Source organism: Aegilops tauschii, chromosome 2, assembly GCF_002575655.3.
Source record: "Aegilops tauschii subsp. strangulata cultivar AL8/78 chromosome 2, Aet v6.0, whole genome shotgun sequence".
NCBI classification, from domain to species: domain Eukaryota; kingdom Viridiplantae; phylum Streptophyta; class Magnoliopsida; order Poales; family Poaceae; genus Aegilops; species Aegilops tauschii.
The window spans coordinates 6,628,238-6,640,521 of record NC_053036.3 but is presented as its reverse complement, the minus strand read 5'-3'; positions in this window follow the sequence as shown (position 1 = coordinate 6,640,521).

The window sequence follows — 12,284 nt, the reverse complement described above, 5'->3', positions numbered from 1 at the left end:
AGGAACATAAAAGGCAACTTAGGATGGCAGCCGTATTTGTCTCCTTTTCTGTTTCCCATCACCTTAGTTATTCAGTTTGCTAACTTAATTATGTCATCCGAATTAATTTATATGCCCTAAAAGCCTGAAAGATATATGGAAGAGTTTAATTCCCTACCCATGCACGATGGATCGTTCGATCTGGACGGTAGACAGTTTTGATTGTATCCCAAGTTTTCCTTGTGTTGCACTAGATGTTGTTTCATTGTTGTTGTTTTTATACAAAATTGTCGTTTCATTTTTGTTGGGCTGATGGCTGATGGTCCCTTGGAATTAAACAAAATGTACAAAAAAAATGTTCTTTGGGTCATCGCACATGGTTCAAAGTCCCCCATTGTGCATGCTTTTGCGTATCGTCACTAGCAATGGGTGCGTGATTGTGTTGATCGTATGGCTAAATACCTTCAGACCCACAACTTTTTGACCGTTGGGGCTAGTTAGCACCTGTTGTGCGAAGCATCCGGTCGTAACTGGTCAATCCACCAGCACTTAAATTTCAAGCAAGGCTTGGCCCTCTAGAATTGGTGGATCGGGAAGAGAGGGGGATCAAAGATGATTTCCATTTAGATCGCGGTCAAACCCAAGATCTAGGTCGAGTTTGCTCTTACGGATAAGGGATGGCAACTGAATTAGGCGGGGCTTGGGGCCTCTAAAAATGATTGAGTGGAATTAACATGCTTAAGAGAACTAGACGATGTTTCTCTTTTGCACAGTCATGACGTGATCTCTTGGGGGTTATCGAGCCTGCAGGCAAATTTTCTATCTCCCATTTTCGCCAAATTTTGCGTGTTCCGATTTTTCCGGTGGCAAATGATTAGGGGATGTTTGCCTATATGAGAGGAAATTGCGAAAAAGCATGTGCCCATCGAATGGGTGTTGCTCGCTCTGTGGCACTCAAGAGTCACATTTGTAAAAACAAATGTTTGTGAATATGTTTGTCAAACTTTTGAAAAATATTTACACAATGTAAAAATGTTCATGTAGTTAAAAAAGTGTTTTGCACCATTCAAAAAAGCTCAATGTGTACTTGGCGAGATTGAAGAACCTCTCCGTGCGGGCGAGACATAGCCCTGGCGATCCCAATGTTTGACCAGTAGTACGATAGGTTACTATATTTTGGTCCACATACATAGTTGTGTTTTTTTGCTAGTATAGTGTGTAGTACTTCAGGACAGAGCCAAACGTGCATGCCCTTCATCTCTAAAAAAAGGTTGATTAGAAGAAGTAAAAAAACGGTTACCCTCAACGGAAAATAGAAATGAATGGTAAGAACTCCTCTCGTTTTTACAATACAATTCTCTTTTTTTTTTACGTGAATACAACCCAGTAACTGTTTTAAAAGCAGTTAAAATTTTGTTCATGCAACTTTTTAAAAATGTGGATAGCATTCAAACAGATGCTCTGTTGCATTTAAAACATATTGATATGTTTGAAAAAAAATGTTCGTGGCATTTTCAAAATAAAATGACATAATGTAAAAATAATAATTTCAAAAATATTTTGGCCATCCAAACAAATGTTCGTGCATTTTAAAAATATGTTCATCGCATTTGTAAAATAAACATGCTTATACAATGTAAAAAAAGGTTTGAATACTTTAGAAAAATGTTTTAAAACTTTCAAAACAATGTTCGTGACATTTAATAAAAATGTTCATGCATTCCAAGAATGTGTACATGCATTTCAAAAGGATGTTTATACAATGTAAAATAATGTTCAAGCAGTTACAAAAATGTTTCATACAATACAAAAAAATGGCCAACATGCATTTGAAAATGTTTAACATTTACTTGGAAAATATTTGAAATATGTGTTTGGAAAATATTCATCATTTTTTTAGAAACATTCAAGGTGTATCGACAAAATGTTATGCATGTACAAAAACAATGTACAACGTCTATTGAAAAAATCTACAGGTATTTATATAAAAAAGTAAAACCCAAAAAAAGATCGAAGAAAACCTATGAAAACCTATAAGAAAAACACAAGCAAGATAAGTTGCACGCATGCTTTTAAAACCGGACCTAACCGGTTCATACAAGCTTCCCAAAACAACTCCTATCTGCTATAGTATAGGGCCGCCTGCTAACATTGCGCCAGAGGCGAAATCGAAGGACCTCTCGCTACGGCCAGATATAGACCTGGCGATGTAAAGATGTACTCCAAAGGGTGATCACTGGTGTGTAGGCTACTATACTTCAGCCCACTTACATAGATGTGTGCTTTCGGCTGGTCTAGTGCTTTTGGCTAGTCGACTTTCTAGTACTTCATTTCTAAACAAAAAGGTTATCTCAAAGGAAAATCTTATATAAAAAAGTGGTAAGAGCTACTATTGATTTATCCCTAAAAATATAAAAATCTCAATTTTTTTAGGCGAATACAACCCCGTAACTGCTTTAGAAAGAAGTAAAAATTCCAATCAAATTTCCGTTCATGCAACTTTTAGAAAGTATTGATGCATTCAAATATACTGTTTCGTGTCATTTAAGAAATATTGAAGCATTTGGAAAGAATGTTCATGACGTTTTAAAAAAATGTTTACATAACTTAAAAAAAGTGTTTGCATAATTTAATGTATCCTGCAGTTCTATAAACTGTTCACATGTTTAAATATTATGTTCGTCAAATTTGAACCAAACATATACAATGCAATAAAATGGTCACGTAGCATAAAAATTGTTTCTTGCCATTCGGAAAAATGTTCATGTGTTCCATGAATATGTTTATTGCATTTAAAAAAATACTAAAAAATTCACGTAGTTAAAAATGATTCATACATTTCAAAAAAAAAAAGATCAATGCATATTTGAAAATGTTTAACATTTCTTTGAAAACAAGAGTCAAATATCTATTCAGAAAAATATTTCATCAAATATTTGAAAAATGGTCAATGTGTATCGAAAAGTGTTATGCATGCATAACAAAACTGTTCAACATGTACTATAAAAGTCGACATGTATTTGAAAAACAGAAGTTAACAAGAAACGGAAAAGGAAAGGAACCTGAAGAAAGACTGATGAAAACCATCAAAATCGATAATAAAAACACAAAGAATAAAATGCACAGAAGCTACACCGGACCGAACCAGTTCATAGAAGTTTGCCAATGTAGGGGAACGTGACAGAAAACAAAAAAATTCCGACCTATGCACCAGCCCAGGACCACTATGGAGACTGCATACATGGTTTGATCTTTTTCGTTACCGACTCGTAGCGCAGCGGGAAGTAGAGTCGATGACGAACGGTGGTGCAAATCCCCGCAGCTAGGATTTTGGACCTCCCAACCGCGAGGATGTATACCCTCATCTGCTCCTCAGACAGCCCTCCGGGAGACGGTCGAACAGCCCCCCAGACGGTGTCGCGGACAGCCCTTCGGGAGGACCTTCGAAACTCGAACGGTCACTCGGACAGCCCTTCGGGAGGACCTTCGAAACTTGGACGGTCACGGACAGCCCTTCGGGAGGCACTCACGAACTAAGACCGAAACTATGATCTCTCTACAGAGTTGCACACATACGGTGTCATCTATCTGGCAGGGCTTCGCCATCCAGAACTAGTTCCTGCCGGAACCCAGACAGCCTTACGGCTCTACGAAACTATTTCGCTGGGAGGGAGAGAGAAGCCAGATCATGGATGGCACATGTATGTGAGAAAGAGTGAGTGTGGAGGGCTGCCCCTCCACCTCTATTTATAGGAAATCCCAAGGGGTAGGGTAGTTTAACACAAAGACCCAAAATGCACATGAATGAAGTCCTTCCTCAAGGGCATAAGAGTGAAACCAAGGAACAAGAGGGGCTCCAAGGTGGAGCCCCAAGTGTGGCCGGCCACACCCCTTGGGGGCCCCATGAGGGCCTCCCAATACATCCATGTCATCCCTAGATCTTTTGGGCAAAGCCCCAAAAGGTGGCTTTCCATAAAATATCCTAAAAAGCACTTTCACTATTCACGACGACATTCTTTAGCGTCCGTTCGAACTGAAAATATTTATGTGCGCTTAGAACATTTCCAGTACCCACCATAATAATTTTCAAAGCGTTCTGGAACAATTCCAGTTTATTGATTTTCATCTGTGAAAAGCATCTGAACCGGTTCCTGCAGCTCCGGAACATTTCCGGTTTTTATTTCTGAAAATTTCAAAAAGTTTTCAGAATGATTCTGGCACCCTCCAAGAATTATCAGGCATGTGTCGAAACCATTTTGACTTAATGGCATACCCCGAAACAACTATTTCGGTTTCACCGAAACTCATCCGGTGACCTCTCTCTGCGGAACTTTTCCGCTGTCCGAAACTTCTCGGTGTCCGAAACTTTTTCTGTGATTTTCTCTCAGACTCCCTGTCTAGTATTCAGCAGATAGATGACCCTTAAGCGTGTGACCCTATAGGTTCGGTGAAGTATAGACATGACCCGGAACCCCTTCCGATCAATGATCAACATCGGAGCCGTGGACACCCATATTGACCCCTATACCCACACGAATGAATATTCGAGTGAACCTCTGTGACGCCCGGATAATTTGGCTACAGTAATCACACGTTGATGATGCCACGTCACCACGGTTACTGTTGTTAATCTCGCATTAGTTCAAAACCGATTCAAATTCAAATTTGAATTTAAGTCAAACAATAAAAGTTTCCAAACATTAAAACTAAAATGCTCTAAACGTGTCAAATAATTCATGAGTAATAATGGTGTAGAAACCACATACATGAAACATGTTTAAATGCTCAAAAGTAATAAACACGGTGGCTAAAACAATTAAATAAATGACTTTTGTATTTTATAAAATCCTAAACTATTTTTTTGGAAGTCAAGATTTTTACGGCAGAGGCTTAATTTACAACAACAATTTAGACGCTATTATTTATCTTAATAGAGTTTAAATAAATTGAAAGTTAAAAGAAAACAGAAAGGATAAATAAATAAAAAGTAAAGAAAACAAAATAGCAAAACAAAAGAAGACAGAAGGGCTTCCCTGGTCTAACTAGGCCAAATGGCCCAGCTAGCCGCCGTACCAACCGGCCCAGGCCGGCCCCCACTCCCCTATAACCCTCCCCCGAAACCCTAACCGCTACCCCTCTCCTCCCACTCTCCCCTCGTTTCCCCTTTTTCTCGATCTGGATCGGGGGCTCGATCCGCCCCGACCCCATCGCCTCGTCGCCGCGCCGACACCGTCCGGAGCCCGCGCCGCCGCCTGGATCTCGCCGGAGCCTCCCCATCGGACCTCGTCGTCTCCTCGCCGAGCCCCATTGCCCTGTCCCTACGCCCAGCGGTGAGGCCCCCGGCCTCTTCCCCTCTGCCCTCCGCGCCTCGCGCGTGGCCGCCTCCTGCTTTCCCTCGACGCGCTCACCGCAGCCCCCGCACCGGCCCTCGCCGTTGCCGCCCCTGTGCGTCGCCCGCCGCCCGCGTCGACTGCGCGCGCGTGATGGCGCGCCCGCCTTTGCTCGCCCCTCCTTGTGAACGCGCCCGCCACCCCCGCGCTAGGCTACGCCGCCCGCTGACGGCCGCGCCCTGCCGTCCTCGCCACACGTGCTGCGAGGCCGAGCCCTGGCGCTTCTCCACTCAACGCCGACGCCTCTACAGCCCACCTCCAACAACCCCACGGCCATCCTCCGGAGCGCCTCGTCGCGTTGCGTCTGCCGAGCCCACTCACGGATCCAGCCGTCGCCGGAGATGGCCGGCCAGCGAGCACCTCCGCTCTCTGTTCGCATCGCCGGTGTACCACCGCGTGTGGCTCACTAACAGGTGGGCCCGCCCGGTTTAACCAACCCCCTAACCACGTAATTAGATAGAACCTAATAAAACTGTTTAGTTGAATAACTGGAAATGACATGTGGACCCTTTTCTTTAAAAAAATCTGTTTAAAATTATCTAAGTCAATGACATGTGGCCCCCACCTAATCTGTTTAAATTAATTAAACAATTAATTTACACTGTCTCTATGACAGCTGGGTCCCACCAGCCAGTTTGACCAATCAACAGTCAATATGTTGACCGCTAACTGGACTGCTGACTCAGCCCCTGGACCCCACTGTCAGCCTCTGCTGACTGGGCAGTTGACTTAGTCAACTAGCCCCACCTGTCAGCCTCACTAGCACCTCTTTGGGTACACTTCTGTGTACCCATAGCATTTATTATTTAAATGAATTTCGAATTAAATTAAATCCAGGAAATCTAGAAAATGATTAAATTTTTATAAATTAATATAAAATAATCCGTAGCTCGGATGAAAATACTTTGTACATGAAAGTTGCTCAGAACGACGAGACGAATCCGGATACGCAGCCTGTTCGTCCGCCACACAACCCTAGCATAGAAAACACGCAACTTTCCCCCTCCGGTTCATCTGTTCGAAAACGCGAAACGCCGGGGATACTTTCTCGGATGTTTCCCCCCTTCGTCGGTATCACCTACTACCGCGTTAGGGCACACCTAGCACCGCGTATTGCCATGTTACGCTTTGTGATGCTTTGATTGCTTTGTTATTTATTGTGTTCCCCCTCCGTTACTTCTTTCCGGTAGACCCCGAGACTGCCGGCGACCCTAGTTCGACTACGGAGTTGATGACCCCTCCTTGCCAGAGCAACCAGGCAAGCCCCACCTTGATCACCAGATATCGCCTATTCTTCTCTATACAGCTTGCATTAGAGTAGTGTAGCATGATACTGCTTTCGATTAATCCTATTCTGCTGCATAGCCTGTTATTGTTGCTACAGTTGTTACCCTTACCTGCTATCCTACTGCTTAGTATAGGATGCTAGTGTTCCATCAGTGGCCCTACACTCTTGTCCGTCTGCCATGCTATACTACTGGGCCGTGATCACTTCGGGAGGTGATCACGGGTATATACTATATACTTTATATACATGACACATGTGGTGACTAAAGTCGGGTCAGCTCGTTGAGTACCCGCAAGTGATTCTGATGAGGGGGCTGAAAGGACAGGTGGCTCCATCCCGGTAGAGGTGGGCCTGGGTTCCTGACGGCCCCCGACTGTTACTTTGTGGCGGAGCGACAGGGCAGGTTGAGACCACCTAGGAGAGAGGTGGGCCTGGCCCTAGTGGGCGTTCGCAGATACTTAACACGCTTAACGACTTCTTGGTATTTGATCTGAGTCTGGCCATTTGGTCTATACGCACTAACCAACTACGCGGGAACAGTTATGGGCACTCGGCGTCGTGGTATCAACCGAAGCTCTTTTTGACGTCAGCGACTGAGTGGCGCGCGCCGCATTGGACCGTAAGCTCGCGCTTGTATTAAGGGGGCTAGGTCTGCTTCCGGCCACGTACGCAACGTGCAGGTGTGCAATGGGCGATGGGCCCAGACCCCTGCGCGCATAGGATTTAGACGGGCGTGCTGGCCTCTCTATTGAGCCTAGGTGGGGCTGCGACGTGTTGATCTTCCGCGGCCGGGCATGACCCAGAAAAGTGTGTCTGGCCAAATGGGATCGAGCGTGTTGGGTTATGTGGTGCACCCCTGCAGGGAAGTTTATCTATTCGAATAGCCGTGTCCCTCGGTAAAAGGACGACCCGGAGTTGTACCTTGACCTTATGACAACTAGAACCGGATACTTAATAAAACACACCCTTCCAAGTGCCAGATACAACCCGGTGATCGCTCTCTAACAGGGCGACGAGGAGGGGATCGCCCGGTAGGATTATGCTATGCGATGCTACTTGGTGAACTTACCATCTACTCTCTTCTACATGCTGCAAGATGGAGGTGGCCTGAAGCTTAGTCTTCGACAGGATTAGCTATCCCCCTCTTATTCTGGCATTCTGCAGTTCAGTCCACCGATATGGCCCTTTACACATATACCCATGCATATGTAGTGTAGCTCCTTGCTTGCGAGTACTTTGGATGAGTACTCACGGTTGCTTTTCTCCTTCTTTTCCCCCTTTCCCTTCTACCTGGTTGTCGCAACCAGATGCTGGAGCCTAGGAGCCAGACGCCACCACCGACGACCAGGAGTAGTTTAGGAGGATCCCAGGCAGGAGGCATGCGCCTCTTTCGATCTGTATCCCAGTTTGTGCTAGCCATCTTATGCCAACTTGTTTAACTTATGTCTGTACTCAGATATTGTTGCTTCCGCTGACTCGTCTATGATCGAGCACTTGTATTCGAGCCCTCGAGGCCCCTGGCTTGTATTATGATGCTTGTATGACTTATTTTATTTTTAGAGTTGTGTTGTGATATCTTCCCATGAGTCCCTGATCTTGATCGTACACGTTTGCGTGTATGATTAGTGTACGATTGAATCGGGGGCGTCACAAGTTGGTATCAGAGCCGACTGCCTGTAGGAATCCCCCTTTCCAACTCCTTGGCCGAAGTCGAGTCTAGTCATTGAAAAACTTTTACTAACATGGCTGTGTGGCTTACGGGCCCACGTCGCCATTGGGTGGTATTAGGATCTTTTACTCCTTGTCTATACTCTAGGACTCTAATCTCTCTTCTATTCGGGTTAAGTGAATTTTGCTAAATCTAACATTAGGATCTCGTTATTACTTTCACCCGGAGAGCCCCTTATTACTGATGATCGTCTGCTGCACGTGAAGACCCTGAAGATACTCTCCGCTGATAACCCGAGAACCTGTGTTCATCGCTTTTGCAATTCCCTTTCATCGATAAACTCCTATGGATAACCACGTATACTCGCCATTCATACAATGTTTCCCAGTTGATCTTGTTATTACAAGATACCCCGAAATTCTCTCTGTTGTTCCGAGAATCCTTTGAGCTTACTGCCTTGCTGTTCTTTGTCACCTGAATACCCCTACGAATAATTCTCGGACTTACCGAGTATCCGCTCATCCCCAGTTGATTCAAGTATTTCACAAAACTGTTCAAAATACCATTCGATCTTCCGAAAATCCTCAGGAGCCTTTTTGCTCTTGAAATTCTTGCTTACTTGCATTATGATTAATCTTAAGTCTCGTAATCTTATTGGCATCTCTTGTCATTATCATTTTGAGTCTGTTGATTCAATTTGTTGCGAATGCTCGCAATCCTCAATCAGAGCCTAGAATTCATCCTTCCGGCTCAGACGTCATTTGAAACGTGAACTGGTTATCGACCAATCAAATTGCCGTCGATTGTACCCCTAAGTCTATTCAACTTATCCATTCTTAATCAGACCATTGGCTTCTGATCCCTTGATTTGGAAATGATAATTCCTTTGCATTTGAGCTTTGAATTACTCAATTGTTTTTATAGTCCGATGCCCTTTCGTTCCTTTTTCCTCTGATAGAGTACCGATACTCGCATCAGCTCCGTTGTAGACCACAAGACCCCTTGTTGGGTTATTATCTGACAGTGTCTTTCATATTCAATAACCTTGTGATAATTTCCATGGATATATAATGCCTTTGGTAATTTGCATCCTCTGCTTGATAACCATATTCTACTTTTGAGCTGGTGATTTTACTCTTGAAGTTTGAGGTATATGTCTCTAAGATGCCCCGATGGATTGAACCTATACCTTCCCTAAAAACCGTATGAACCCGAAGGTTTTCACAAGCCATACCCTTCTGGTATTTTACCAGATAATTTTCTACCATACAACTTCATGGAATGCGAGAAGTGAATGAAAGGTTATGCATTGGAGAAGTGGGAGTCGACCTTGAACTTTGTGTTCATGCCCATGGACACGATGTAGATCTTATCATTAAAGCTTCTCTTAAATTAATTATTCCCTGGGTATAAGTTCATCTTATATCTGGGATCTGGCCTTTTTCAATCGTGGTTCTGACCATGTTCTCCTTTAAATACCATTTCTCGTGCAAGTTTAAGCACTTGTCCTCTGCAGAGCAATACCCCCGTCCAACCTCTACTTTGGTCTGTCGTCGAGTATTACCCCCCTGGTATCTCGAGAATGCCAAGGAACTACTTAACTTCTTATGAGTTCCTCATCAACTAATATTCTTGCCGATTCCATTTTTCCAACGGGTTCTGAGTTGTTAGAACCCCTCAAGGACACCGATAAGTGAATCAATTCCGCACTCCGATTCAATAACTCTAAGTAATTTTTGTTGCTTACGAGTTTAATAATCCTTCAAGTCATCCCTAGCCTGCTCGGCTATGTCATTATCGTGCCGATTTTAACTGTGCTACCTGGACCTTCCCAGCGCACAAATTTCGACAGTGAGCTAATCTTGCGTCGATCTTCCTCGTCATATCACTTCTCTTGAACACCAAACTTGATTTTGAGTTTGTGTCCTACCGGTGGTTCCAATAACCTTTCGCTTTCATCATTCCTTTGACTTGATGTCATCGTCGATCAATTACATCTTCTTGAAAACCTCTCGACAAATTTGTCGTGATCATTGTCAACAATTTGACTTCTTCCAAGTTGTGTGTCGAAATTCAGGATGAGAAATACCATCCTTGCCCCTCGATGAATTGTGTTATCATCGACAACATTCTTGCCTCCCCCCAACACAAACTTGTTCATATTTTGTGTTGTATCTTGATTTCCCTGCTATCCAACTTATGTTATGTTCTACCGTGGAGTATTACCATCTTTGATGTCAAGAATGTCGTGAGCATTACTCCACCTCTTAAGAATTCTTGGTACAGTGATACTTCTCACCATCACCATTCTTTCTTGGTCCCCGTGTTGTTTCTAAACGAAATACCGACAAATGGTCTGTGATGTGTAAATTCTAAACTTCTAGCAACCCTATTGCTTTGAAGTTATTGGTCTATAGTTTCATTCTACGTCTATGGCTTAATGAATCATCATTCGAACATTGATCGTGCTACCTAGCCCATATTTCGGGTGCACATTTCAACCAATGTTTAACTGTGTATGTTTTCCTCGAGCATACATCATTAAGTCATTTGATCTAGCTAATGTTATCTCCTTGTTCACATAGTTGTGGAAATCCATCTTTTGGAAATCTGAATGGATTGTCTCTGAGTCAATCAGTCACCTCCTCACCTCTCCTTGATTTAATGATGAACCCTTGTTCGAAACTCGCTTCCATAGTTCATCTCCCTAGAATCTTCGATGTCGTTTCGACAATTTGTGTTGCACCTTTCTTCTCAGGCATCCTGAGTCTGAGTTATCCTGACACCAATCAGATCTGAATCTCGGTCAGATATGATGGTTGGAACATATTTCCAAGAGTTATAACATTGGTCTATTTATGACCCGGTAAGGTGATGTCATGCCTAACACACCTGGCCGGAGGACCTATTGTTATAAGTTTTCCTTTTTAGCAAGGTTAGCTATTCTTCCATGAGGAAATTGTAAGACTTACTCTATAAGTTGTTCCTGATGGATCCTTTGTGTATCCATAGCCTGATCTTACCTAATGACCATGTCAATGCTATCTCGAAGCATGTCTGTGGTACTCCGATCTTCAATGAAAACATTTGAAGCACAATGCTAAATTTTCGTTATCAATTATTCAAACACCGTTGTTTGGGTAATGTCATGAACTTCCTCTTCCCTAACCTAAATGGTTCTCTTCTAACCATTGTCCTTGGGAAGGATATACCCCTGAAATATGTGTTTAAACACATTTTCCTTTCCATTGTTCTGTTTAATCTGATAATCATATTTTCCTTTCCATTGGTTGGTTTAACGTTTCTGGTGATCATTATGATCTAAGCAGTATTAATTCCCTGCTTGTGCAAACACCTCGGTGTACAACTCTGTCAGTAAGACCCTGTTACTATTGTTGGTGACATTCCGGTAATCACCGATGGACGAGAACTTTGCCTATTGGTCTGCCTCGTTTCAACGAGCAGGAAAATGGTTCTCTTCGTCCCTCGCCCTTGGTACCGACGATGTTGCTGGCATATAACTGACAGGCTACCCTCTGACATGCCTTGCTATCATGATCATGCAAGATGTCACCGCCCTTCCTACTTTAACCACATGGTGGGCCCATAACCCACAGTTCCACAGGATCAAAACCTGACTCTCCTGTGCACCCCCTGTTCCCAAATTTATTCATCGCGCGTGGCCTCGTATGTAATTCACGGACCACCGTCCTACTGATCTATACTGGCATCAGACATAATACTTATTCCGATTGCTTTGAACCCCTTTCACACTTTGTTTCAGGCTTCGAACGATTGCCTACCCGTTTTAAACTTCTCATGGTACTTTCTTACTTGCTCTCGGCATTTTCTTAAGATTTAGTTCGAGAGTTACTTTCCGCCACCTTCCCCGATGATATCAACCAGATAGTCAACCTTGCAGAGGTCCGTTCTTCCAGAATACCCCCCTTACTCTGTC